A 26704-nucleotide genomic window follows, 5' to 3' on the forward strand; every position below is an offset into this window, starting at 1 on the left:
AGTCAGCTCCACTTTTCATAGCTAGGGAGGTTCTGATAGAATCCGTTTGGTATTATCCAGATAAGAAGCACAGGGCTAAGTAATCTATGAGACTTAATTAAAAGCCTATCATGGCCCACTGGGATTTTTTCCACATCACACTCATAAGCCTTACGCAATGCAGAGAATTTAGTAAGGTTTTCATTCAATCTTACATCATAGTCTCATGAACCATTTTGAAAGATTTGGTCCAGACAGCAACGGTAAAAAGGGAGACATTCCATTTGCAATTTAACAAGAGTAAAAGAAATAATCATCACACTGATCTGTCGCCCAAAACAAAGCACATATAACCACAACTCATAATCTTGATTTTTCCATGTTTAGTACTGCAAGAACGTAACGGACACTAACTTTAACTTCTTAACATCTGAGAGACTAAACAGAATTGCTAAAATTCGTTATCACCCGAGAACTCATGCCCACCCTCATACACGCTCCCCACAGGATGTTCAAGTCTGAACAAGTGTAATATCATACAATATTCATCCACCCGTACTAGTTGAGGGCTGCAGATACAGCACAAGAGGTTAACCAAAGCCTTTATACTTCATTATAAGGTTAGTATAAGAATTTTGCCACTTAGATTTACTTATCTTAAAATATTTTTCTTGGTTCAGGAGAGGGAAATTTTTCAGACATCAATTTCATTTCACTTGAGTTTTGAGTCTTTTTTATAGCTATCTACCTTAAAAAAAATCCTAATTAATTCTTGTTATGTCCATATTGTTCACTAGGTGTTATTAATCCCTAAAGGATTATTGGAACATTTCTTAGAAAAATGTTCCCAACTCTGGGTTAAAGAGCCGTCTCCAATTTACAAATTAACTCTTAGTATACAAGGCATTCTTAAATCAGTCAATTCTAGGTTAAAAATAACGTCCCCAGGGAAACAATCACGTAAGTGGTGGTTTTGTCCCAGCTCAGCTTTTACAACTCTCAACGTGATGAAATTTACCGCAGCATCCTTGCCCCAGGCATGGCCCTGTTTTAACAGTGTTAAAGAAATTTTAAAAGGAGGCCATTAGTCGGAGGTGGCTTTAATGCCTTAGTAGCCTAGGTAAGCACACCAAAACCTAAACCTGAAACGCCTCAAGGTTAAGATGTCAAAACCTAAGGATGTCCAATCACAAATAGCCAACCAGGCTTTCCCAAATAAGGCGACTGCTTAAGCTACAGCCAATCAAATAATTTTCTTGCTTACCTTCCACCTCTTCTCTGCAAATATCTTCCACCAGCTCCTCGTGGTGGAGCCTCCTCACCACTTCCGGCTTGGCGCTGCCCGATCAGAATTGATTTTCACTCAAGTAAACTCTTAAAAATGTAATATGCCTCAGTTTATCTTTTAACAATAGTAAAACGCATCCACCCCTCCAGGTAGGATGGAAACACAGTTGTCTCAGCCCCACAGTAAGATCAAGGAATCTGCTTGCTTTGGTCACAGTACCTCAGTCTGGGATCAAAGTATATTCAGGAGCAGGAAGTGCTGGCTGCTCTCCCAGGGGCTGCCCCATCAAGTGAAGACATCCTCACAAGGGCTTCCCCAGCCGCTTCGCCTCTGCTTCCCTTAAGGCAGGCTCTCCAAGCAACAGCCCGGAAGACCCTTTGCAATGCAAACGAGATCTTGTTGTTGCCATCTCAAAGCTCTCCAAGGTTTCCCATCATACTTTGAAAAAAATTCTAAGTCCTTTCCCTGACCTGCGTGATGTGGCCTCTGGCTGCTTCTCTCATCTCTTTCCCTGCCGCTCCTCCCCCTACTCTCTCTGCTCCAGCCACTTTAGCCTCCTTGCAAGTCTTCAAACGGGTGGGGCATGTTCCCACTTCAAGGCTTCTGACTTGCTCATCTCTCTACCCAGAATGCCCTTCCCCCTGATGGGACACAGCTTGCTTTCTCATTCAATTTCTGTCTCTGCTCCAACGTCACCTTCACAGAGAGGTCTTCTCCAATGACCATAAAATAGCGCTCCAGTCACTCTCAGCAACTGCCCTGCTCCATTTTGTATCACAGCCCTTAATTCTGACTTCATGCATATTTGTTTATCTTCTTTAGTACAATGTAAACTTCATTGGGGTAGAGAATTAGTTTTGTTTACCACTGTATTCTCCAAAACAGCACATGGCACATAGCACACGTGTCATATGTATTTGTTAAATGAATGAATGAGAGTTATGGATCTCTAAGAAAATTTTTCACAAATCACAGCCTGCCTACGTTTAAAGTTGGCTTCTATCATCCCAGTATACATCAGCCAATACCAGGGAAAAGTATGTTAAACAAGAGTAAGAGGGAATAATCAGCCACACAGCAACTAAAACAGTCCTCTTGACGAGAGATTTTCACGTATTGTGGTATATGGGGTAACTTCTGGTTCAAAACTGATTTGGCGTGGGGCTGGCCCACTGGTGTAGCAGTTAAGTTCATGTGCTCCACTTCAGTGGCCCGGGGTTCACCAGTTCGGATCCCAAGCACAGACCTACACACCACTTATCAAGCCATGCTGTGGCAGCATCCTACATATAAAATAGAGGAAGGTGGACACGGATGTTAGCTCAGGGCCAGTCCTCCTTGGCAAAAAGAGGAGGATTGGTGGCAGATGTTAGCTCAGGGCTAATCGTCCTCCAAAAAAAAAAACAAAACTGATTCAGTTTAAACTAAAGAAGCCTGACTTATGGCCTGTCAAGCATTCATTGTACATCTGCTTTAACCATTGAAGAGTGTACTCTCTTAAGATAAGAATGCATACTTCCCCTCCTAGGCCAGATTGGTAACGCTCAATCCATAACACCCTTATTGGTCCCTTTCCCAACTTCAGGGTCATGTTGACCTGCTAATTTGTAACTGAATACCCCTTTGAAACTTTGATGAATATGTATTCTGGGTGTGTTTAATGTATGTTCTTTGTTCTAAAAAGGTCTAAGTCTGTAGTAAAAACCTGTGCTTCTCCAGAACACTTTCTTCCTTTGTGGAAACTGCCTTCCCAGATTATAACCCTCACCCTGGCTCAAGTAAAACTCACTTTCTCTCTCTTATCTATGGAATAGTTATTGGTTATTTTGCATCAACACTATGAACAAAGTCCATTCTGGAAAATTAACAACCAGAAGTTTTTAAAAATCAAAGTATAGAACGTTTCATCTTACCACCTGTGCCCTGATTGTAACCAGAGGCCATGAAGCTGTTCACAAGTGCCCTCTCCCTAGTTCCGTATATTTTGCAAATTCTGCATATCTGTGTGGGCCTGCGAAGCACCTGGCTCAAATGGAAACTACTTAAGGCCGTTGGCATTCACAGATGTAACAGCTTCACCTTCAACATACTTCAGCCTTGAAGGCTTAGGGAGCTACACCATACTCAGCAGGAGTGAGGATTGCTCATCACGGAATGACAGGATGTTAGAGCTGAGACACCTGAGAAATTACTTAACCCCCCCCCCCAAATTTATATTTGAGCAAATATTCTCAAAAAATAAATTCTCCAGAGAGGAGAAGTTGCTGAAGGGTACTAGACTATGCCACTCCCAAAAAGCCTCTTTGGCAGATGTGTTATTTTGAACTAAAGGCCATTGAGAACCAGGAGACACAGGAAAAGCTCTAAAAACAGGGCACAGGTTTTCCTTTTGTAACAGAAATTTACGTTCGTAAAGGAAATTTCATTCTAAAAATGTCTCCCACTCTCTTATCAGGAAGAGAAGGACTTTTAATTTGTCAGTGGAGAAGGCATCAACTTAAATTTGTATAACAAACGCTACTAAACAACCCTTGTTCATCATACTTTCCCTGGTCACCTTCCAGAACCTACCTCCCTCTCCAGAGCCCAGGACCTCTTCTTCTTTACCCTAAAACAGTATAGAAACCCAAATCCTAACCACCCTTTTGGGTTATTTACTGGGTGCTCTATTTGTATGCATGATTAATAAACTTCCGTTTGTTTTTCTCTTGTCCGTCTTTGGCCAGTCTAATTTACAGGGCTCCACCTGGACAACCTAAGATGAGTAGAGGAGAAAGGGGTTTTTTTCCCTCCCCTACCTGGAGATGAATCTTTATAATTTCATTAAATACCTTTATAGGCAGGTTTGTTTAGCAGACATTATCATTTTCCCCATTTTTGTTAATTTAGAAGCATAAATTTGTGTTGCATCATCCAGGTGTTTCTTTAATGAACAACTCTTTAAAACCTGGCTTAATGGACAAATGTTGACTTTCGCCTGCCTGGTAACCCTTCATCCCTCCCCAGACACACACGTCTCTGAATCACTTACTCTTTCCTCCTCCTGCACCCAGGTCCTTGGATGGGATGGAAACCATCCTTGGCTACACAAGTCAGCCTCTGACCCAAGGCTTGTTCATTGGAGCCTAGACCAGCCCTGTCCACAGTAACTGGTTCACGAATGGGTACATGACCCAATGAGATCTATTGCAGGACTCCAAAGTCCTAGTTATGGGAGTAAACAGGAGAGAAAAATTCACCAATATAAGCCTTGATTCACAGTCGGCCACAGAAGGAAAGCCTGCCTGAAAAGTGAGCCAACACAATTGAAAGCAGAGACGACAGATGGAAAGAAACTGAGACCTGATGACGTTGTTAGGTCCTTTAGAACCAGTTCTGTCTGCATGCTGACTTTTCAGTAACTCAGGTCAACGCGCTGAGTTGAGTTTTCTGTCATATGCCACCAAAAGTATACTAACAACAACCACAGAGTGTTGTATGAACTTACAGAGGAAAAGCAAATATGGGATATTATATAGAGAGTGATTTGAACACACAAGAATAAATCTTCTCATATTCATTCACCTCAGCAAAGAGGCTAAAACTAGAAGCAATACAAACATATAGTTCCCAAGCTTCTTGGCTCTAGTTTAAAGCAAGGAACCTACTGCCTGCGTTTTAATCATCTGCACAGTTTCTTCTATCCTAGTCTCGAGCAGAAATAGCTGCCAATAAATTGTTCTACAAAGAACAAACCTTGTGAATCAAATTTCTATTTCTACTGGCTGACGAAAGAGATTTTAATATAAAAAGATACTGTAATAAAAAACACTGCAGCTGCAAAAAAATTAAGATAAATTTGAAGATTTGTTTTTACTCTTAAGGCAGGAAAATTGATGTCTGTAACAATAACTGCATACATAACCATCCACAGCTCCTGTGACCCCCTAAATGTAGCTACCCAAAAAATGCTGTCGCACATGCCCGCTTTCAGCGGGGGAGTAATAGTGCCAGCCAGAGGGTTCAATTTTCCCTTCTCTTTGTGTGGATCACTCACCTAATAGAATTGGCTGTAATAATAACCAGCAAAACAAAATGGAAAAGCTATGCTAGGGTAAGCACTTTTAAATTTAAACCCTATTTAAAAGAAGAAGTATAGTAAAAATCCTTTTTTAGCAGCACATTTTCCCATCCTGAGGAGCTTGGGCTGATTTCCTATCCTCACAGTCCTCTCTGGGGGGGTGGGGGGGGGTACGATCCATGAGTCACTGGCTGAGTAATCTGCTCTCACCCAACAACTCAAATATGTATTTGTAGTTCGACTGGAGGCAGAGTCGTAGTTTCTGCGATTATCCACACCTGTGTTGATTATCCAACCCTGTGTCGATTATCCACAACTGTGTCTATACAGAAACAAAACTTGTGCTTATAAACATTAAAGTAGGAAGTTAAATCAATCCAAAGAGTTCAAGAGAAAAAAAGGCACTCTCACCTCATGGTGAGTGAGTTGATACCAATGTGTTTTTACTATGAATTAGACAAAAAGCTCCCTCAATTCTTTACTTACGTTTGTAAACGCAACAAAAATGAATTGAATGTTCCATTAATTCAAAAGCGGATTGACGTAGTAAAGAGGTCCTTTCTCCCCAAATTGATCTGTAGTTTTAATGTAGTTCCTAACAAATTCCCAACAAGCTTTCTTGTAGATATAGACAAGCTTATTCTAAAATTTATGCTGAAAGACACAGGAATTAGAATAGCTAAGACAGTTTTTTTTTTTTTTAAAGATGGGCACCTGGGCTAACAACTGTTGCCAATCTTCCTTTTTTTCTCCCCCCCCCCCAAAGATTGGCACCGGGGCTAACAACTGGTGCCAATCTTTTTTTTCCCCCGCTTTATCTCCCCAAACCCCCCCTGTACACAGTTGTATATCTTAGTTGCAAGTCCTTCTAGTTGTGGGATGTGGGACACCGCCTCAACGTGGCCTGACGAACAGTGCCATGTCCGCGCCCAGGATTGGAACCCTGGGCCGCCACAGTGGAACGTGTGAACTTAACCACTCGGCCACGGAGCTGGCCCCGCTAAGACAGTTTTGAAAAAGAAGAATAAAGTGAAAGGAATCACTCCACCCAATGCTAAGGCTTGCTACATAGAGTAATCAAGACAATGTGGGTACCCTCCTACACTGTTGGTGGGAATGCAAACTGGTGCAGCCACTATGGAAAACAGTACGGAGATTTCTCAAAAAAATTGAAAATAGAAATACCATACGATCCAGCTATCCCACTACTGAGTATTTATCCAAAGAACAATTCAAAGAGACTTATGCAGCCCTGTGTTCATTGCAGCATTAATCACAATCTCCAAGATATGGAAGCAACCCAAGTGCCCATCAACTGACAATTGGATAAAGAAGATGTGCTACATATATACAATGGAATACTACTCAGCTATAAAAAAAGACAAAATCATGCCATTTGCAACAACATGGATGAAACTTGAGGGTATTATGTTAAGTGAAATATGCCAGACAGAGAAAGACAAATGCCATATAATTCACTCCTACATGGAAGATAAACACATGGGTAAGGAGAACAGATTAGTGGTTACTAGAGGGGAAGGGGGTGAGGTGGGGGGGTGAAGGGGTAAAAGGGTATATCTGTATGGTGACAGATAAAAACTAGACTATTGGTGGTGAGCACGATGCAGTCTACACAGAAACTGATGAATAATAATGTATACCTGAAATTACACAATGTTATAAACCCTTATGACCTCAATAAAATAATTTTTTTTTTAAAAGACAAAGTGGTGTTAATGGAGGGATAGATACATAGATCAAGGGAACAGAGTGGAGAACTCAGAAATAGACGCACACAAACATGCCTGACTGATTTCTGTCAAATGTGCAAAAGCAATTCAATAGAGGAAGGATATCCTTTTCCACAAATGGCGCTGGAGAAATTAGACGTCCATAGGCAAAATAAACAAACAAATAACCTCACCCTAAACCTTACATCTTATACAAAAATTAACTCAAAAGGATCATAGAGTTCAATTTAAAACTATAAAACTTTTGGGAAAAAACATAGGAGAAAATCTTCAGGACCAAGAGCTAGATTCGACACTAGAAGCATCATCCGTAAAAGAAAAAGAAAAACAATAAATTGGACCCCATCAAAATTAAAAATATTTGCTTGGCAAAGCACCCTGTGGAGAATATGAAAAGAGAAGCAGCAGACTGGGAGAAAGTATTTGCAAACCACATATCTGACGGGACTTGTGTACAGAATATATAAAGAACCTCAAACTCACTCGTATGAGGTTCCACTTTCACAATCGTGGCTTGAGGGGCTCTGCAGACCTACTCCCCAGAGAAACAATCATAACTTGTAAAACTACAAAAAAAAAAAGTTTCTGGAAGAAACATTTATTCAAGAAAATCTAAAATTCGGCAAGAACTGGACTGGGGGATGGAGAAAAAATTTTAAAAATAAATAGAATTTGGTAAGAACAGCAAGAGTCTGTGGCAATTGAACTACATCCCACTCCCCCAGCCCCCATCCCCGCTCAGCATGGCAGAAGTTCCATGCTAGGCTGCTGCAGCCAAGAACACAGTAAGTCCTCTCCGTGCAGCTCACAACCAAGAGTGTGGCATCTCCCCGGGATGGGCAGGCCACCGGAGTTTCTCATCCTTCCCCTCAGATCCATGTTGCTGAGGCTGAATTCAGCCATGTGCGGCCTGGCAGTCAGGACTGCCTTGTTCTCCCCAGCCCCTTTGTAGAGCAGAGGCCCTACCGCAGGCAGGGCACTCAATGCTGGGAGGATGCTGAGAAAGTGGATCACTTGGACATTGCTGGTGGGGATGGAAAATGGTACGCTCACTTTGGAAAAGTGTCTGGCTGTGTTTTTACAAAGCTAAATATGTGCTTATCATGTAACCCAGCAATTGCACTCTCTGGCATTTATCACAGAGGAATGAAAATTTATGTTCACACAAAAACTAGTACATGAATATTCGTAGTAACTTTATTCATAATAGACAAAAGCTAGCAACAACCCAAATGTCTTTCTGTAAGTGAGTTGTTAAATTGTGGTACATCATAATACGGAATACTACTCAGCAATGAAAAGGAATCAGTACACTAAACTTAGATGGATCTCAAGAAAATTATACTGAATTTTAAAAAAGCCCATCTCAAAAAGTTACATACTGTATGATTCCATTTATATAACATTCTTGACAAGACAAAATGATAGAGATGGAGAACAGATTAGTGGTGGCCAAGGATTGTAGGTGAGTGGCTGTAGCAGGAAGGATCCTTCTGATGGAACTGTTCTGTATGTTGACTGTGGTTGCGGTCACATGAATGTACCCATGTGATAAAACTGCATAGGACAAAATACATACACACACACAAACACACAAAATGAGTGCATGTAAAACTGGTGAAATATGAATAAAATTGCTGGATTGCATCCATGTCAATTTCCTGTTTGTGGTATTGTACTACAGTCGTTCACGGGTTCTATGGGGGAAACTGGGTGAAGCATATGTGGGATTTCTCTGCACACATGTACAATTATCTCAAAGTGAAACAGTTTTTAGTGAGCGTGTGGAATGTCACACAAAGTTGAATGGTCGGTTGGTTTTTAGATAAACCTACCTGAGAGAGTCACATCATCACTGCTAACCATTTGAAACAGAATTTCCATTATTTCAGCTTATTTTCGCTCTTTATGACAGGAAGACACAAAAATAGTGTTTGAGGGCTACTATGTCCAGCTGTGGTCACCTGGTAGCTAACAGGTGAGATAGGTTCTGCCACAGAAGTGACTCGGCGCTGTGGAAAGCACACGGTCCATGGTGTCATGGGTGCGGAATCAAACCCTGGCTTTGTCTCCTGCAAGATCTGTGACATTGAATATGTTTCTTACTCTCTCTCAGAGTCAGGCCTATAAAATGGTGTAAAAATAATTTCTTCCAGAATTTTGTGAAAATTAAATGCAAGAAAATATGTAAACAAATGGCCTTATTAAAGGGTTAAACAATTATTAAATAGAAATGAAGCCATAATGGTATTTCACAGCTCACCTAATCAAGTCCCTGGTTTATGTAGATAAGAGGTCTGAGGCGGGGAAAAGTAACTGCTAGTAGAGAGGGAGTGGCCTGTCAGTTGAGGGCAGGGACAGTTGTCTCCCTGAGGCCCTGCCCTTTGGAAGACCAGTCCCATTTTATAAGAGAGAGGTTTTAAGCATCTGCAGGGCATCACTTCTTATTCTACTTTTTAACCTCCCACTGCACCCAGGTGATCCTGCACACGCTAGAGTTGTTTCATAAACGAGGACAGATTCAATTACCAAAGAAAACTGCAGAGGCAAATTCTAACATACATTTATTTCATATACAGCTTTTTGTCATACTGTTAGTCTCAGTGTGAAAACCAACACTGCTTTCTTCCTTCCCTCTCAACAGAAAGAGAGCAAAGTTCAGTGTTTGTAGACATTTGTTTCCAAATTTTCTTATGTGATGATACAGTCAAGCACGTCAGACATTTTTTATTTCATTAAAATCCAAATTGTGGGGGCTGGCCCCGTGGCCGAGAGGTTAAGTTCACGTGCTCCACTGCAGGCGGCCCAGTGCTTCATCGGTTCGAATCCTGGGTGCGGACATGGCACCACTCATTGAGCCATGCTGGGGCGGCGTCCCACATGCCACAACTAGAAGGACCCACAACAAAGAATATACAACTATGTACTGGGGGCTTTGGGGAGAAAAAGGAAAAAAATAATAAAATCTTAATAAAAAAATAAAAAATAAATCTGTGAAACCACAAAGCCGCCTCCATCGTGTGTGTCTCATGCATACGTACTACTTCCAGGACACAAAAATTCTGTTGAAATTAATAAAGAGAAAATTAATTTTTAAGAATCAACATAGGGACTAAGGATTCATCTATTTAAAAAAAACTCTAGGATTTTGTTTTATAGCAGTGTTTTAGTTCTCCAAGTCTTAAGGCTTTTTGTGCTACGTTATAGACCTGAATTTTCAAGTTCTTACCTGAGCCAATAATAAGAAATACATTTAAGATGATGCCTTTTTCTGAGCTCCTGGACCAGGAATATATTCATCTTGATTGTGCACGTTCTGAAGCCTTCTATAACTTTCTATGTCTTATTCTTTCACTCGTTTCTTTTGTAAGCTGGACCTGCTAAAACAGTGATTTGAAGCGCTCTAAGGGTTCCCCACCATAATATTAGCTTTCTTGGAATTTATTGTGTCACCAAAATTCCTCAGGACTTTGTAATAAGAAAAACTTCTGGGACCTGGCCCCGTGGCACTGTGGTTAAAAGTTCGGCACACTCTGCTTCAGAGGCCCAGGTTCACAGGTTTGGATCCTGGGTGTAGACCTACATCACTCATCAGCCATGCTGTGGCAGTGACCCACGTACAAAGCAAAGGAAAACTGGCACAGATGTTAGCTCAGGGAGAACTTTCCTCAAGCAAAAATAATAATAATAATAATAATAGTAATAATTATTAATAATAAAAACTTGTACATGCACAGCACTTTAAATCTTTCAAAACATATTAACCATATAATTTTATCCTGTAGCTCTTTTACGGATGCTATTTTTTTTTCTGTTTAAAGGTGAAGATGAAAACAGGAAAAGAGACTGTCTGTGTTCTCAGAAATGGAGCTGGGACGGGAATGCAGGAGTTCTTCTGACTCTGGCTCAGCTGCCTCCCTGACGGGTGACCAGCACTCACCACCCCTTGCCCTGAGCTTTCCAGAAGGCCGTATCAGTCATGTCAGAACAGATTCCACCTGGACAGTCTACCAAGGTGAAATGTCACATCTCAGGAGACCACGTGCTTGCAGCTCCTGGGGAAATTCAAAGGGGAACCAAACAGCCAATCAAAGTGGATTCCATCAAACGCAGGATTAGACAGGAAGACTCTGAAGGGCATTTCCAATTGAAATGCTGTGATTATAGCACAATACTTTCAGTCTAAACTACAATTTTTTTTAGTAAATTACTTTCTTATCTTCCTTCTTTCTTAGAGACTATGATTGTTAAAAAGAAAAAAAAAGCTAAAGGTGTTGTGTAAAACAGCATTATGGAGTCTAACATTTTGCCTCATTTTTTGAGTCAATACTCTACCACGTTAATAAACCCAGACGAACGAAAGGCTGTGGCTGCTGCTGCTGCTCAGAGCAGATTTGACACCCAATCCATTTCTCTTCTGGGGATGAGTGTCACAATATTTTGAGAACTGGGATTCACATAAGTATGCAGATACAAACGGCAACAGTTTTTTTCATTATTTTCTGAGCTGTGTCAGAATAATCATTGCCAGAATGTTGCCAAAAGTGGTGGTGGGGAAAAGACAATTTTAGGTGCTTGTCGGTGGATATTTTCATAACTGTACCCGCTTGCTGTCCAGTCTCTGCTGTCATACGGTCAATGATACAACGTCTTTCACTTTCAAAGGAAAGACTTGTTAAATCACTTTTTCAGTCTATAAAGACGGCAGTTGCTGTTCTTTATTTTATCGTAAACATTGTAATTTTCATCACATAAAAAATATATGCTCAATATTTAAACTCACTTTGAGAATTACCCTTTTTCAATAAAATAAATAATATATTTGTACACAGAAGAGTAAAAGAAGATAGTGTTCTTAATTTCTATAATTGAATTAAGCCATCTTATGAGACCCCATCCCGCTGATGGGGGAGAGAAAGGTGCATTTAAATTTCCCAATTAAAACTAATTCACGTATTCTTGCTTAAAACAGTCGCTTTCAAGTAAATGTTCAGTTAATTCAAAGCATACCTTCCTTTGAGGGCTTTTCTCTCCTCTCTTCCTTTTTTCTACCAGTGATCTGCTTTCCAAGAAAGCCTTTGAAAGCTTCCCAGCCCTGAGGTAGGCGCCTTAGATTAATCTTAAAGGGACCAGGAAGCAAGCCTTCATTTGCTTGGAGATTATGATTTTCATTCCATTGCTTCTAGCTATGATGTCTCTATTTTAGCTGCAAGATTTCTTGTGATTTTTTTCCAAAATGCATACAAGTTTTTTCTTTTTAAATATCATTGCAACGGTAATGGCTGCAAGAGACGTCACGTTTTAGACTCATTTGCAAGCTCAAAGACAAGCTCCATATTTTAAATAAACATCTAAGCATATCTTTCTTAATATCTCTTTTCATTTGGTTTCTCTGTGCATCTTTCGCTGTGGTGGGAGTGGCGCTCTTATCCTCTTTGCTGCTGGTGCCAGTGCAATGGGTCTCAGGGACAAAACGCGCCTCCTTGATATCAGCTGGTTCTAAACTTTCCTCATTACCACGAACATCGTCACTGATTTCAAATGTCCTATTTTTGTTCACTGATCCATCTTCTTAGTTATCTTTTCATTTTAAATTGTTACACATTTAAAATGTAAATTGACTGACAGTAAAAAAAAATCATCTAAAACGTCCCCACAATTTCAACATTTCTTTGTTATCAGAGAACACGCCACAGGAAGAGGAGCTAAGCATAGCCAGGAACCAGATGCGTATAAAGTAACATTTCTTTGGCTGCAGTTGTAGAAGAATGTTGACCAGATATGTGAACCATGTTTGCGTATGTGTGCAACAAAAATACAAGAAAAATAATAGCATCGATTCATAAACCGTTAAACATGTTTCTCAAAAAAACTAACTCTGGGGGCGTCTTCTGGGACTCAAGGAGGAAGCTCCGGTTTTCCAGCCAGCCTGTCTCATAGACCACAACTAGGTATGTCAACCTGTGACATTGACATATATAGTGGACACTGTGATACTTCCCCCCGAGTGTCCCCTCCAAGGGAGGGATTTTTGCCCCCACTGCTGGACGCGCTGTCCCCAGGCAGTGTTCAGCTGTCAGCTCCTTCAGGGTCAGCCTCAGATGAAGAGAGTCACCCTGCCTAACATCATGCCCTTCCCAGGGAGACCCACATCTGATGACCAATCCATGCAGGCCTGTCCTTCCAGTCCAGTGCAGGACAATGCTGGAAGAGAATTTCAGTTCCAGGTCTCTCCGAGGGGTCTGCAGAGGTTATCAGGGGATCTGCTTGGCAGCTCCACTTCCAACCTCAGGTCAATCCTGCATCCTTTCCTTTCCTTCCACAGTGAACATCCTGCACACTAACCTGCATCTCGGTGTCTGCTTCCTTGAGAACTCAACCTGCAGTGGCATAATTATCTTCCTGAAATACTAGAGTCCTGTTTCTGACAGTGCTGATGCCACCATCACAAAAAACTACCTAATTTTCCAGGCACTCACTATACCATGGTATAAAATGTTATACTATCTAGCCCAGTGGTTCTCAATGACTTGGAGAGATTTTCTTTTTAATGTTAGTATCCAGCCCAATTAACTCTGAGGGTGGGCTCTAGGAATTGATATTTTTTCAAAATCTCTCCATGGGATTCTAAAATGCAGCCAGCACTGAGAACGGTCTAGGTTTTCAGGAAAAAATACACAATTACAATTAACCACAGCAGAAGAAAAGAATTCCGCTGTGTATGCTTGTGCTTACATATGCTAAAGCACATTTCCACCACCTAACCTGCCGGCCGTTCTACATACACACCTATCACCTCTGCTTGTCCTCACGTTCCAGCGGGTGAAATATTTGTGGTCCTGGTCAAGGCCTTAAGGGCAGTTTCTCCATTGTGCAGTGAATTCCATCTTCTCAAAGACTTCTCTCTAGAAAACGCTCCTCCTGCCTCTGCGTCATTATTTTTTTCTTTCTCTGCTGCAGTATTCCTGCTAGCACGCAAATATGCAGAAATGTCTCCGTTCTTTACAAAAAGGAAAAGCTCAACCCCACATCCTCCTCCAGCTGTTTCCAGCCTTCTAGCTACTGCCCCATTGCTCTGCTCCTTTTTCAGGAAAACGTCTTCAGACAGTTGATTATGTGTGCTTTCTCCATTTCCTCTTCTTCTTTTCTTTCCTGAACCTAATTTACTCAGGCTTTTATCCCAACCCTGCAACCACAGCTGCTCTTATCAAGGTTACAATGCATCCACATTGCCAGGCTCCGTGATTACTTCTCAGTCTTCTTGCTACAAACCTATCAGGAGCCTTTGACACAGTCCGTAGCTCCCTCTATGACACTGCCTGCACTGGGAGTCCTCGGTGGCACGCCCTCTTGAGATACTCTCCCTTTGCCAAGGGTCCCTCCTTTTCGGTCGTCTTTGCTGATTCCTCTTCACCTTCCCAGCCTCTACACTCTGCTGACGAGTTCATCTCTTCTCTTTACCGTCTGCATTTGCTCATTAGGAATTATCCCGGTTTTACGGCTGTAAATATGATCTATATGCTTGAGATTCCCAAATGTAAACTCCCACTGCAGACTGTATCCCTGAATTCCAAGCTTATTTATCCCCACTACCTATTCCAGTCTCCACTTGGATATCTAATTGTCGTGTCGCACTTAGCATGTCCAAAACCAAAAACATTTCTTCCCCGAAGCTGCTGCTTCCTCAGTCTTCTCAATCTCAGGAAACAGCAACTGCATTCTAGTTGCTTTTTTCAAAATCTTTGAAGTCATTCTTAACTATTCTCTTCTGATTTCATCTCACAAATTCTGTGGCTCTACCTTTCAAATAAATCCAGCTAAGACTGCTTCCCATTACCACCTAACTAAGCAACCCTCATCTCTCAAAATAAGGGGATTATAGGCATGTCTTCCTGCCACACACTACTTGTCCCAGTGCATCTCCTTCAGCTCTCCTCCCTGAATATCTATCTCACAGAAGGCAGGGGACCACTGTACTTTGTAATGTCAATCTCTCCCCCAGACCAAGAACAAGTCCCTAGTTGTCTCTTTATCCCCATTCAGAGTGCAGTGACTGAGCACAAATTTAAGGTTTCAATAAATGGTAAGTGGATGAATAATGAGTGAATAATCCAACAATGTGACAATATTGACTAGAATGGATAAAGAGATATATTGATCTGCATGACAGAGAATTCAAGAAGTTATTATTAACTATATTCGCTGTGCATGCCAACTGGAAAGAATTTCACACTTGCTTTGATGCGTTCATTTTTCTCTTTGATTCAGTCCGTGGAACTGAACTGTCTTTCTTCTTTTTCAGAGGCTGATTAATTTAAACAGAAGGGCATGTGTGGTGACCCTCGCAGCACACTGACCAAGTGAGTTGGCTCCAATAATTCAATATGTACAAAGAAAGCCTGTTGAAACAAGACACCAGCCAACTAAGCCAACAAAATCAGTCCTAAAAATTTAGAAGGCCCCTAATAATCTATGTTTTGAAAAATTATCTCAAAATAGTTTATAAAAAGATTAGGCAGTAATTACTACATATCCTTGGGTAACTCAAGTTGGAAGAATATAATCTTTTTAAAGTTTTGACCATTTTATGTTTAATGTAGGTCTATTTGATATTAGTTCAAGGAAGCGTATACCTGTCCAAAATTAAAATTAATGTGCATTTCCCTAATGAGAGTGACTTCACGATTTGCATTCACATTAATTCTCAACAGGCTTGCTTAAAATTGTTTTGAATTGGAGTCTCATAATTAGGATTTAACATTTAAATCATATTCAGGAGACTGTGCATATGGTTAAACAGACTGCCAGAATAAATTGTGAGCTAACAAAATAGTAATCTATCACTTTAAGGCATTTGGTAAGTCATACTGTAGTCATCCTTTTACATCTTCTTACAAAAATATTCTCTTAGGTTTCTTAGCCACAGTTCACCCTCCTCATTTGACTGACGACACTTGCTTACAGAGATATCACCTTCATGATTGTCACCCCGGAGATTCAAAGTTTAGTGGTGCCCTAAGGACCAATGATATGAGGGAGAAATTCAGTAAAATACCTAATGTGTTTGCCTATGTGCTTACTAACCTGAGCTCTGCTCTCTTTGCCCACAGGTATAGCTTAGCCTCCAGTAATGCATTTTTAAACTTAGAATATCGCCTGCCCAATATTCTATTTAGAAATTGGTAAAAAATACAAGATCAGGTATTCATACATTTGCTTTTGAAATTTGAGCATCATATTGCTGGTTTTCTTGCCTTCTAACCTTTCCATCTTCCCATCTTTACTGTATCCTAGCTTGGTCACATTGCCTCCAGCGAAAGGCTTTACAACCTCATCACTACTGACATTTGGGGCCAGGTGATTCTTTGTGGCTGGGATGCTGTCCTGTGCATTGTGAGATGTTTAGCAGCATTCCTGGCCTCTACCCACCAGAAGCAGGTAGCAATTCCTCCTACCTCCACCCTGGTTGTGACAATCAAAAATGTTTTCAGGCATTATCAAATGTCTTTTGGGGAGGTAGAGGGAGGGACAAATTGCCCACAGTTGAGAGGCACTGCTCTGTGATAACGGAAGCTAAAGATCCTTGCAAATGACACAGCTACTAAGGATCACTGGCATTCAAATCCATATCATCTTAACCCACAACGCATTCTTTCCCCCAAAATGAGAAAGCTTGCACTAGCGGGGCAAGTCAGCCAGAGTGTGTTCCTGGAGATCATGAGTGCAATGACGTGTGATGGCTAATTTTCTGTGTCAACTTGGAGGGTGCATTTGGATGACATTAACATTTAAATCGGTGAACTGTGATTAAATCAAATTGCCCTGCATAATGTGGGTGGGCCTCATCCAATTAGTCGAAGGCCTAAGTAGAACAGAAAGATCAGCCTCCCCAAGCAAGAGGAGCAATGCAGAAGACTGTTTTGCTGCTAGTCCAGCAGACTGCCTTGGAACCGAAACTGCTCCATCAGCTCTCCGGAATCACAAGCCTGCCAGCCCACACTGCAGACTTCGGATTTGCCAGCCTCCATAATTGTGTGAGCCAATTCCTAATTACAAATACATATACATTTTCCCTGGAAAACCTTAACTAATACATGACATAATTGAAATAACATTGTTTGTGCTTTTCTTCCTCTCCACACACACACTTCCTGCAAGTTAGCAGAGACATCCACATTGCCTTGAGAAGGACAAGAAATGTTTATTTTTTGACTTCTGGAATGTTGTCAAAGGATCAATAAAGAAGGTTTGAGGAAATAAGACCCAGAGTTTCTATGATAACAGAAGAAATATAAAGAAAGTAGAACATGTGAGAAGAGTGGGGAAAGACAAGTTGGGGCACGTGGAAAGAAGCAGAGCTAACACTGAAAGTCCAAAAAATACTATGGTGGGATGGCCAGTACTTGGGAGCCATCCAAGGCCCAGAGGAGCCCAGCTGAGGGGGTAACCTCACATCACCTGGTTGGAGAACCGCGTGAACTGCAATCTTGTGACTAAAATGTGTTCATTAGCAGCTGCCTACAGGTTGCCCATGAATTGTGCCCTGAGACTTTTCAGAAGCCCATTCACACTGCCCGATGTAAAAGCAATCTTTCTTTTTCAACTGCCCAGCCTCTTTCCAAAACAGCAGGTTGGGTTCCTCAGCCCTCAGATATGAGGAAGGGAAAGTCACTGCAGTGGTGAAATCAGGAATGCTCACGCCGCACTTCCTCACCCTGAGCACGAGGTCCTGGGAGAAAGAAAGGTCATGAGATGAGAAGTACAGGTCTTTGCTAGGTTGAGTAGAGCCAAAAATGCCGCAAAGCAAAATATAACACGGGGACAAGTAGAACCATTTTCAGTATGACTTTTTAAGTTTTGAGAAGTCAGATTTTCTCATATCTACTTTGTTTTAAATCACAGATTGCTTTTCTGACTGGGTGCTCCTTTTCAAAAACTAGAGCTTGATAAACAAACACGTGGATAAGGAGAACAGGTTAGTGGTTACCAGAGGAGAGGGGAGTCAGGGGAGGGCAAAAGGGGTAAAGGGGCACATATGTGTAGTGATGGATAAAAATTAGACTACTGGTGGTGAGCACGATGCAGTCTATACAGAAGCTGAAATATAATGATCTACACCTGAAATTTATACAGTTATAAACCAAGGTGACCTCAAGAAAATAATTTTTAAAAATTAAATTAAAATTAAAATAGAGCTTGACTTACATGCAGACAACATACCTGTTTATGACACCTGTAGATTCTTGGCTTATTTGTATAAACAAATTTATTTCAATCCATAATACATCACATGAAAATGGCTACACATAATTCACCAATTTTGAAGCATATGTTTGGGATAACCTGACTTAAAATATAGGTTGATCTACTGATCGGCGGTTACCAGGGAAAAGGGGGGGTGAGGGAGGGCACAAAGGGGGAAGAGGTGTACCCACAACATGACTAACAATAATGTACAACTGAAATCTCACAAGGTTGTAATCTATCATAACATTAATAAAAAAAAAATCAAAAATAAAAATATATAGGTTGATCTACCCCATGACCTAGAAATGCCACTCATGGCTATGCACCCCAGAGAAATGAGCCCGTGTGTCTGCCAAAAGACGTGTATAAGAAGGCCCACAGCAGCTTTATTTATAATAGCCCAAAAATGGAAACGACCCAAATAACCATCAGGGGAGACTGGATAAACATATGCATACAGTAAAATACTCTACATTACTAACAAAGAATGAACTATTGATACCACTACAAGGAATGAATCTCAAAAACATGCTGAGCGGAAGAAACCAGACATAAAAGTGTATACTGTATGATTCTATTTCCATGAATATCAACAGACACAACTAATCAATGGTGATATAAGTCAGAACAGTGGATAACTCTGGGTAGGGCAAGTACTGACTGGAAAAGGGCATCAGGGAGGCAGGGAAATGAAGTGATGGAAATATCCTCTATCTCGATCCCAGGTAGCAGGGCTCAGGTGCTTACATATGAAAACTTCATCAACCTGTACACTTAATAACAGTACATTTTAGTAAGTGCATGTTAAGTACATTTTACTCAATGTATGTTATATCTCAATTTTTTGAAAGTTCTATATATAGAGAAAGAGCTGTGTACAAAATTCACCATGAGGATCCTCAGGGAGAATGGCTAAAAGATAAAGGATGTTGTGTCTAGTCTAAAGCATCTGAAACTGAGGCACCTGCTGATTTAAAGAATCATGTGCTACATGTTCACATGCTGAAATCAGAAAAAATACTGATTCAAATATGAAGGCCGCGTGGAAAATCATAAGGGTGGCTGTTTGAAACAGCTGACATTGATTTGCTGCCCAGCTGCCTCTCACATGGTGTATTCATTTCCTATTGCCACCAGAAATAGTTACCAAAAACTTCGTGTCTGATCTCTCAGTTTCTATAGGCCAGAATACAAGGTTGGCTCAGCTGGGTTTTCTGCTCTCTCTTTCACAAAGCCAAAGTCAAAGTGTCAGCCACCTGGACTCCTATCCAGAGGCTCTGGGAAGACTTCATTTCCCGGCCCATTCAGATGACTGGCAGAATTCAGCTCCTTGTGGTTGTAGGTCCCTGTTTCCTTGTTGGCTGTCAGCTAGGGGCCACCCTCAGCTCTTAAAGACCCATATCTGTGCCTTGTTGATGAGCCCTTGCATCTCAGAGCCGGAAACGACATGTCAAATCCTTCTCAAGCTTGTAATCTCCCTGACTTCTCCTTCTGCAGCTCTCTTCTGCCTCCAGCTGAAGAAAGTTCTCAGCTTTTAAGGGCTCGTGTGATTAGACTGGGCCCACATGGGTAAGGCAGGATAATCTCCCTGTCCTAATTACATTAGCCAAGGCCCTTTTGCCAGGTGACACAGCATCATCACGGGTTCCAGGAATCAAGATGTGGACTCCTTGAGGTTCATTACTCCACCAACTACACAGGCACAGCTCTGTTGGGTGCTCTGGGCTGTATGGTAGCAGCATTTATTCATTTATTAGTGCTTAATGGCCTTCTTGAACAAGAAAAAGAACAACCAATACATCTGTAGCCCGGTCGTGTGTAAATGATGGCTTCTTCAATCGAAGCTGTTAGGAAATTCTTTGAAAGGTAACGCTGCTCCATTTCGCTATACTACTTTACCAGTTCCAGTCCTAGTTTGACTTTGAAGAAGCCTGTTTCTAAAGAATTACTGCTTCCCACAAACCTCAATAATTCTCTCCTACTGAAGACTCAGGTTCTGGACAAGGATAAATCTTTAAGGCGAAGGATGAATTGTACCCCAGTAGCCGTCCTCTCCAGCCTTCCCTAGGATGGACACAGCCCCTGCCTCTGCCACTCCCTATGCTGCCACTCAGGGACAGAAGCCAAGCTAGCATGGACTGGCTGGAGAAGAAGAGCAAAGAGGAAAGAAAACTGGCTTACTTTAGCACGATGATATCCAGAAGGCAACACATGAATCCTGGTCATCTTAATCGTCAGAATTCTGAGTGTGATTATAAAGTAGCACCAGGATCCACCTGAGTTGTGACGTGGGTAGATGATGCCTTGGCCACATTTCTTTTCCCCTTGGGTCCTGCCCTTTAATGTCTTTACTTTGCATGGCACTTCACAGTTTGCAAATTTTTTGTGACCCATTTACTCTCATTTGAGCCTCCACATAATGCTATCAGGTAAAGCAGGAAGCATTATTACTCCATATCTCATCTGTGATCACCGAGGTTAAGGAGATCAAGTGACTCCAGTTTGCAGAGCTAGCGAGGAGCAAAGCCGCCTACGCACTTGGCAGTCTTTCTGTGGCAAGAACAGCTGCACCAGTCGCCGGAGCTCTCTTGGTTTTAATTCCATCTCCCTTTTCATAACCCAGCCCCTGAGCCTCATTCACAATAAAGTGTGAGTGACTCATTCTTCCCAGGAGTGTCTGCACTTCAATATCAAAGGAATCAAATTCAGAGGATAAAATTTCAGACATTAGCAATCGAATCAGATGAGTTGGGGTGGGAAGGGGTATAGGAACAATGAGGGCTTCCCGACACTTCTATAATGATGTCCAGAAGCTTCTTCCAAATGTATCTAGAGGTTAAACTCAGTGCCCGACTCCCACGGAAGTTAAACACCAAGTTATGCTGCTTCAGATAAACCTTATTTTATTCCAAAAATGAAGTGATCACATAAATAAGGGAAGGCGAGAAGTTTAAAAAGAATTAAAGCAAGGAAGTTATGAGGAGAGAATGTTGGGTGCCAAAAGAGGAAGAGGATATCAATAACTAACATTCTCAAGCTGTTATATTAAATCAGATACAGAATGGTCCATCGAGAAATGAACAAATTGAAAATATGGACTTCTCTCCCAGATGATGAATAACAGCAATTTTTATGCTTTGTCCTTTCCTGCTCATCAGAATGAACGGCCGTGTACCGCACTCAGAAGAACCTCTGAAGCCCCTATTAGAGAAATGTAATCATCTTTGAATCTATGCATACACTGAAAAGAGCAGGTACGTTCCTGCCCACCTCTTGCTTTTCCCTACAGTGTTTTCCTGTTTACTTTTTGTCCTCCTGTTATCTCCTGACCTATTTTATGCTGTCAACTTCTCCAATGTCTTTTAATAGCATATAGAAAATTATCCACTTAATGTTTCCCTTTGTGAAACCTCAGGCTACCAAAAAAGGTTAAAGTAACTGAGTCTGATAAAATTAGACTAAAACCTTCTTTGAAGCAGTGCTGTAGTTTTGCTTTCTTTCCTGTTTAAAATCAGAAAGTGACAACGTCTTTTCTAGATCATACAAAGGTGAACGAGGGCTTGCCAAGTTATCCAGCTCATTGCGTGAATCTAGGAGACACCACATGAAAACCATCAAACGACACTGCGTACCCCTCTTCTTATTTATGTATGTATTTTCCATCCTCAGAGAAGATCACTTCATAGGATATTTGTTCTCTTTACAAAAGAAAAAATCATAATGGTGATCATGGTTACCATATATGGGTAGGTATCTAGTTATAAAATATGGGTTTTATTTCTCTTTAGCTATATGGAGATGTCCTGTTTTATGTGTTAAGCACGTCTAACCAAAAATTATCATTATGTATTTACCTGTTTAAGAGGAAATAATAGATGTAGGGAATTGAGAGTAACCCTCCCTTAAAAAAAAAAAATGGGTAGGAGGCAGCCCTGATGGCCTAGCAGTTAAAGTTCAACGTGCTCTGCTTTGGTGGCCCAGGTTCACTTCCTGGACATGGAACTACACCACTTGTCTGTCAGTAGCCATGGTGTGGCAGCAGCTCACATAGAACTAGAAGGACTTACAAGTATACACAACTATGTACTGGGCTTTGGGGAGGGGGGGAAGAACAAAAAGGAGGAAGATTGGCAACAGATGCTGGCTTAGGGTGAACCTTCCCCTGCAAAAAAAAAAAAAAAAAAAAAAAAAAAAATAGGTGGGAATACACCAAGTACAGAAAGAACTGATCAGCATCTATGGTCACACCCAATAACCACATAGAAAGATGGTTCAAAATAATGGGTTAATTAGCATTCTCAAGAGAAGAGCTGCCTGTGTAGACTCACTCCTCCCTCTGAGGAGATGAAACCTCTGAATGACCTGATTAATGGTGCTGGGATGATAATAAGGTTGAATGAAGTAAGATAGGACACGCAGGTGACACATCCTCCTACCGAACTTCGTTGGCACAGGGGCGGAACAACAACGTGCTGGAGGACGCGGTGAGGGGAGGAAACAAGCAGGAATCTTCTCTCTCTGTTTTCTGTAAGCCAGACTCCCTATTTTGTCCTTGAATCTTAGCCAGACTCTCGAGCCGGAGCTCTCAAGCAGGAATAAAGTGAAAGTGGGCCATTGTCTCCTACTTGTTACTGAGGACGACAGCTGATTACATGGGGAATATTCCATAGAATTTGACGTGGAGCCAGTGATCTGACACTTCACAGAGGTGTATCTCTTGGCTTAAGATTGATGGCAGGGCTCAAGTAGGAGTACCATCTTTTCATGAAACACCTATGAGGATTATTATTCACCTCTCCATTGTAATGAGAGAACCCAAGTATTTCAGCTTCTTTTCATTTATAATTGGAGTATGCTAGCCTAGAAAAGAGAGTAGTTAAAAATTATTGATACTGACACTTATACAACCCTAATTACATTGTCCAGATATGTTTTTAAACATCATTAAATAATCATATGCCAGACATTTTCAAACAATAGGTAGGCAACTAATGACTGTGGTTTAAAATAAAATTAATATTCCAACTCCAGAATTCTTCTAGTACTTGTAGTTCCGATTGCAAATCTATTGTTCACGAAATCCCAGCAGTGATGACAGAATAGAAATGAGTTTATAATGTATTAAGTATTCTAGTATTCTATGAAAATGTATGAATGATTTTATTATTAACGTATTTGCTCGAGGGTCCCACCTTCAACTTCCTCTCATCTGGTAGGAAGAAAATTAGCAAATAGCTGCACCCCATGCCACAGAGGGGCAGGGATTACATCTTGCAGAAGTATAAACAAGGTTCCAAATTATTGTTAGATTTAGAAATGGTCAGAAGCACTTTTATTCTGTTTTTCATCTTGAGCAAAAGGGAGACAGTGAAATAAAAGTATCACCTTTCTTTAAAACAATCTATTCCAAATTTGTGTAGATGGTAAAACCAAAAACTTAGCTTAAATTAATTTTAAGTTTTGGTTACACCTGAAGAAAGTTAAGTACAATTTCTGAACCATCACTCCTCTTCTACGCCAGTCATGCTTTCTGTCCTCTCATAATTATCCAAACACGTTTCATGACTTTGACAACACAAAGGTTGACATTATAGTCAGCTAATAAAACAGTACAAGAGCAACAGATTCTGTTTTTTGACAAGGAATGGAAACACATCCCACGAATCTGCCAATTACTGTTGAGCAGAACCAAGTTTTAGTCTTACTTGAAAGGTTGTCTCAAGTTGAACTGTTAGAAGACAAGTTTTTTGTTTAGGTCCATGGGCTTACAGATCCTGCTTGCATAGTTTTCTTTAGCATCAAAGAGAAGCAAATAACAACACAGTGCTTGAATCAACAAAGAGTACTTTTAGGTCTCATCGGCCTCACAATTCCTCTTTATAGCTGATTCCCTGTTTTAAGCAAGACTAACATATCTAACTTTCTTTCTTTAAAGAAGGGATTTATTTTATTCTGTTTCCATAACTCTGTAAATCATATTCTTTCAAACTACACCTTCTAAGACATATTTCTAGGCTCACAATATAGAGAGTATACAAAGGGCTCACACTACATGCTGATATTTGCACTGTCACACTTTTCTGTCTTCAAATTCACACTCCTGACCTGTGATAAATACACATTCTCACAAAGGCACACATTCTCATATATGCTCATGAATCTCACAAATATCTCACAAATCTCTCACAGATGTGGTAGATAACAGAATACTAAAGAAGATCTTCTAACATACAACATTTCTCAATTATCTATTTTGTTTATATTCCTATCAAGAGAATTGCTAGTTTATTGTCATAATGTCTGCTGTGAGCTTAGTAAATCTGACTTGCTTATGCAAAAAGAGAATTTATTAGAAATATTTGCAATAGTTCACATAATTGATGGGGACGCTGAACAGTCAGATCCAAGGGAGCTTCAGGAGGTACTGGGCCACCTTCTCTTGAAGGTGGCACCGGGCCAGCGTTTTCTGTAGTCTACTCAGGTTTCACATCTATTGAACAAAGTGTCTGATTAGTTTAACTAGAATCATATAACCTGGCTCCCATCTTTCAAAATGGAAAGAAGCTATTCCTAAAAAAAGAAATTTGGCAGTACCAAAAGTTGAAATGGATGTTAGGCAGCTAAAAAACAAGGAATGTCCACTTTGGTCCAGCCCTTTGGCTTCCCAATAACCTCATACCTCCTTCTTTTGCATTATAGATCCAGATGTCCCCCTCCAACGTTTCTTAACTATTGCGGGTAAAACTGACTAAGAACTTGACATCTCTCCCATAGAAAGAAAACTCAAAGTTGGTCAGTTTCTGGTAAAGTTGCCAAAAGTGGCATGACTTACTCCTGACCAACCCATGTGCACCACATTTCCCTGAAAACAGTGATTGGTTCAAGGAAAACCACAGGACCCCAGTGACCAATCATAGCCAGCGAGACTCGCCTTGTTCCCTCCAGTGAAGTTGAATCTAGTTATATGTAGGCTTGAAATACTGCCAAGAACTTACATTTTTTTTATTTCTTATGACAGTTTGTAGTAGAATTTTCTGTCTTTCAACAGAGTGTACTAACTGCCCATCCCTTGGCTTGGGGTACAGAGAATAACTGAATAGTTCCACAGACACTGTACACCACAGGGAAAAGATGACAGAACTGGTACCAAAATATGGTGAAATGGATACTGGGAAGTCAAAAATCAACCAGTAACCATTGTGTCCCCTGCTCAAATATGTTTTAATAGCTTTGTTAAGATATAATTTATATACTATAATATTCATCGATTTTATGTTTACTGTTCAATGAATTTTAATAAATGTATACATTTGTGCAGCCATCACCAGAGTCCAGTTTTACAAAACTTGCCCCATGCCAAAAAGTTCCCCTCTGCCCATCTGCAGTCAATCCTGACTTCAATCCCAATCCTTACACAACTACTGATGTGCTTTTTTTAACTAATAGTTTTGCCTTTTCTAGAAATTTCATATAAATGGAATCTTGTAATATGTAGTTCTTGTACCTGGCTTCTTTCACTTTCCTAATGTGTTTGAGGATCATCCATGCCGTTGCATCTGTCACTGGTCCGTTCCTTTTTCTTGCTGAGTTGGTATTCAGCAAAATGGAAACATAAGATTTTGTTTATCCATTCAACAGCTAATGGAGATTTGTTTTTTTTCCTTTTTTGTTTGGCTATTATGAATAACACAGCTCTGAACATTTACAGACAAGACTTTGTGGACAAACGTTTTTGCTTTCTTTTGGGTAGGTCCTAGGAAAGTATAATTTTAACTTGTTAAGAAACTGCCAAAGTGCTTTCCAAAGTGGCTATACCATTTTATTTCCCACCAGCACTGCATGAAAGTTCAAGGTCCTCACATCCTTGACAACACTCAGTGTTATGTCTTTTTGATTATGGTCATTCTAGTTGGTGTGTAATGCTAACTCGTGTTTAAATTTTGAATTTCCCAATGACTATATATGCCACTTGTACACTTTCTTTGGCAAAGTGTCTACTCAAATCTTTTGCCAATTTTTGAATTAGGTCATTTTTTTTTATTCTTGTTATAGGAGTTCTTTATATATTCTGGATGCAAGTTCTTTATCATGTATGTTATTTGCAAATATTTTCTCTCAGTCTATGGCTTGTCTTTTCATTTTTGTAATGAAGTCTTTTGAAGAGTAAAAGACCTTAATTTTGTTGAAGTCCACTTTATCTCTTTTTTTCTTTATTAATAGTGCTTTTGGTATCACATGTAAGAAATCTTTGACTAATCCAAGGTTATAAAGATACTCCTATGCATTTTCTAGAAGTTTAGAGTTTCAGTCTTCACATTTACGTGTATGATCCTTTCAGGATTCATTTTTTTTAATGGTGAGAGGTGAAGATCTAAGTCC

The 26704-nt window shown here is 40.5% G+C and overlaps 2 long non-coding RNA genes across 3 annotated transcripts; one reads left to right on the forward strand and one right to left on the reverse strand.

Moving 5' to 3' along the window:
• Nucleotides 1-9625: 9625 nt before the first annotated feature.
• LOC138918811 (uncharacterized) lies at nt 9626-14228 on the reverse strand. Of its 2 annotated transcripts, none has more exons than XR_011428590.1 (4): nt 12089-14228; nt 11019-11133; nt 10308-10458; nt 9626-10140 (listed from the first exon to the last, which is right to left on the reverse strand). It is a non-coding gene; the product is annotated as an uncharacterized lncRNA (long non-coding RNA). The 2 variants fall into 2 exon arrangements; XR_011428591.1 differs by having other exon boundaries at nt 10308-10455; nt 12089-12548.
• Nucleotides 10956-16328, forward strand: LOC138918812 (uncharacterized). Its single transcript, XR_011428592.1, has 3 exons — nt 10956-11093; nt 15381-15438; nt 16189-16328. It is a non-coding gene; the product is annotated as an uncharacterized lncRNA (long non-coding RNA).
• The last annotated feature ends 10376 nt before the right edge of the window (nt 16329-26704 follow it).

This window comes from Equus caballus, chromosome 18 (genome assembly GCF_041296265.1).
Source record: "Equus caballus isolate H_3958 breed thoroughbred chromosome 18, TB-T2T, whole genome shotgun sequence".
Classification (NCBI taxonomy): Eukaryota; Metazoa; Chordata; class Mammalia; order Perissodactyla; family Equidae; genus Equus; species Equus caballus.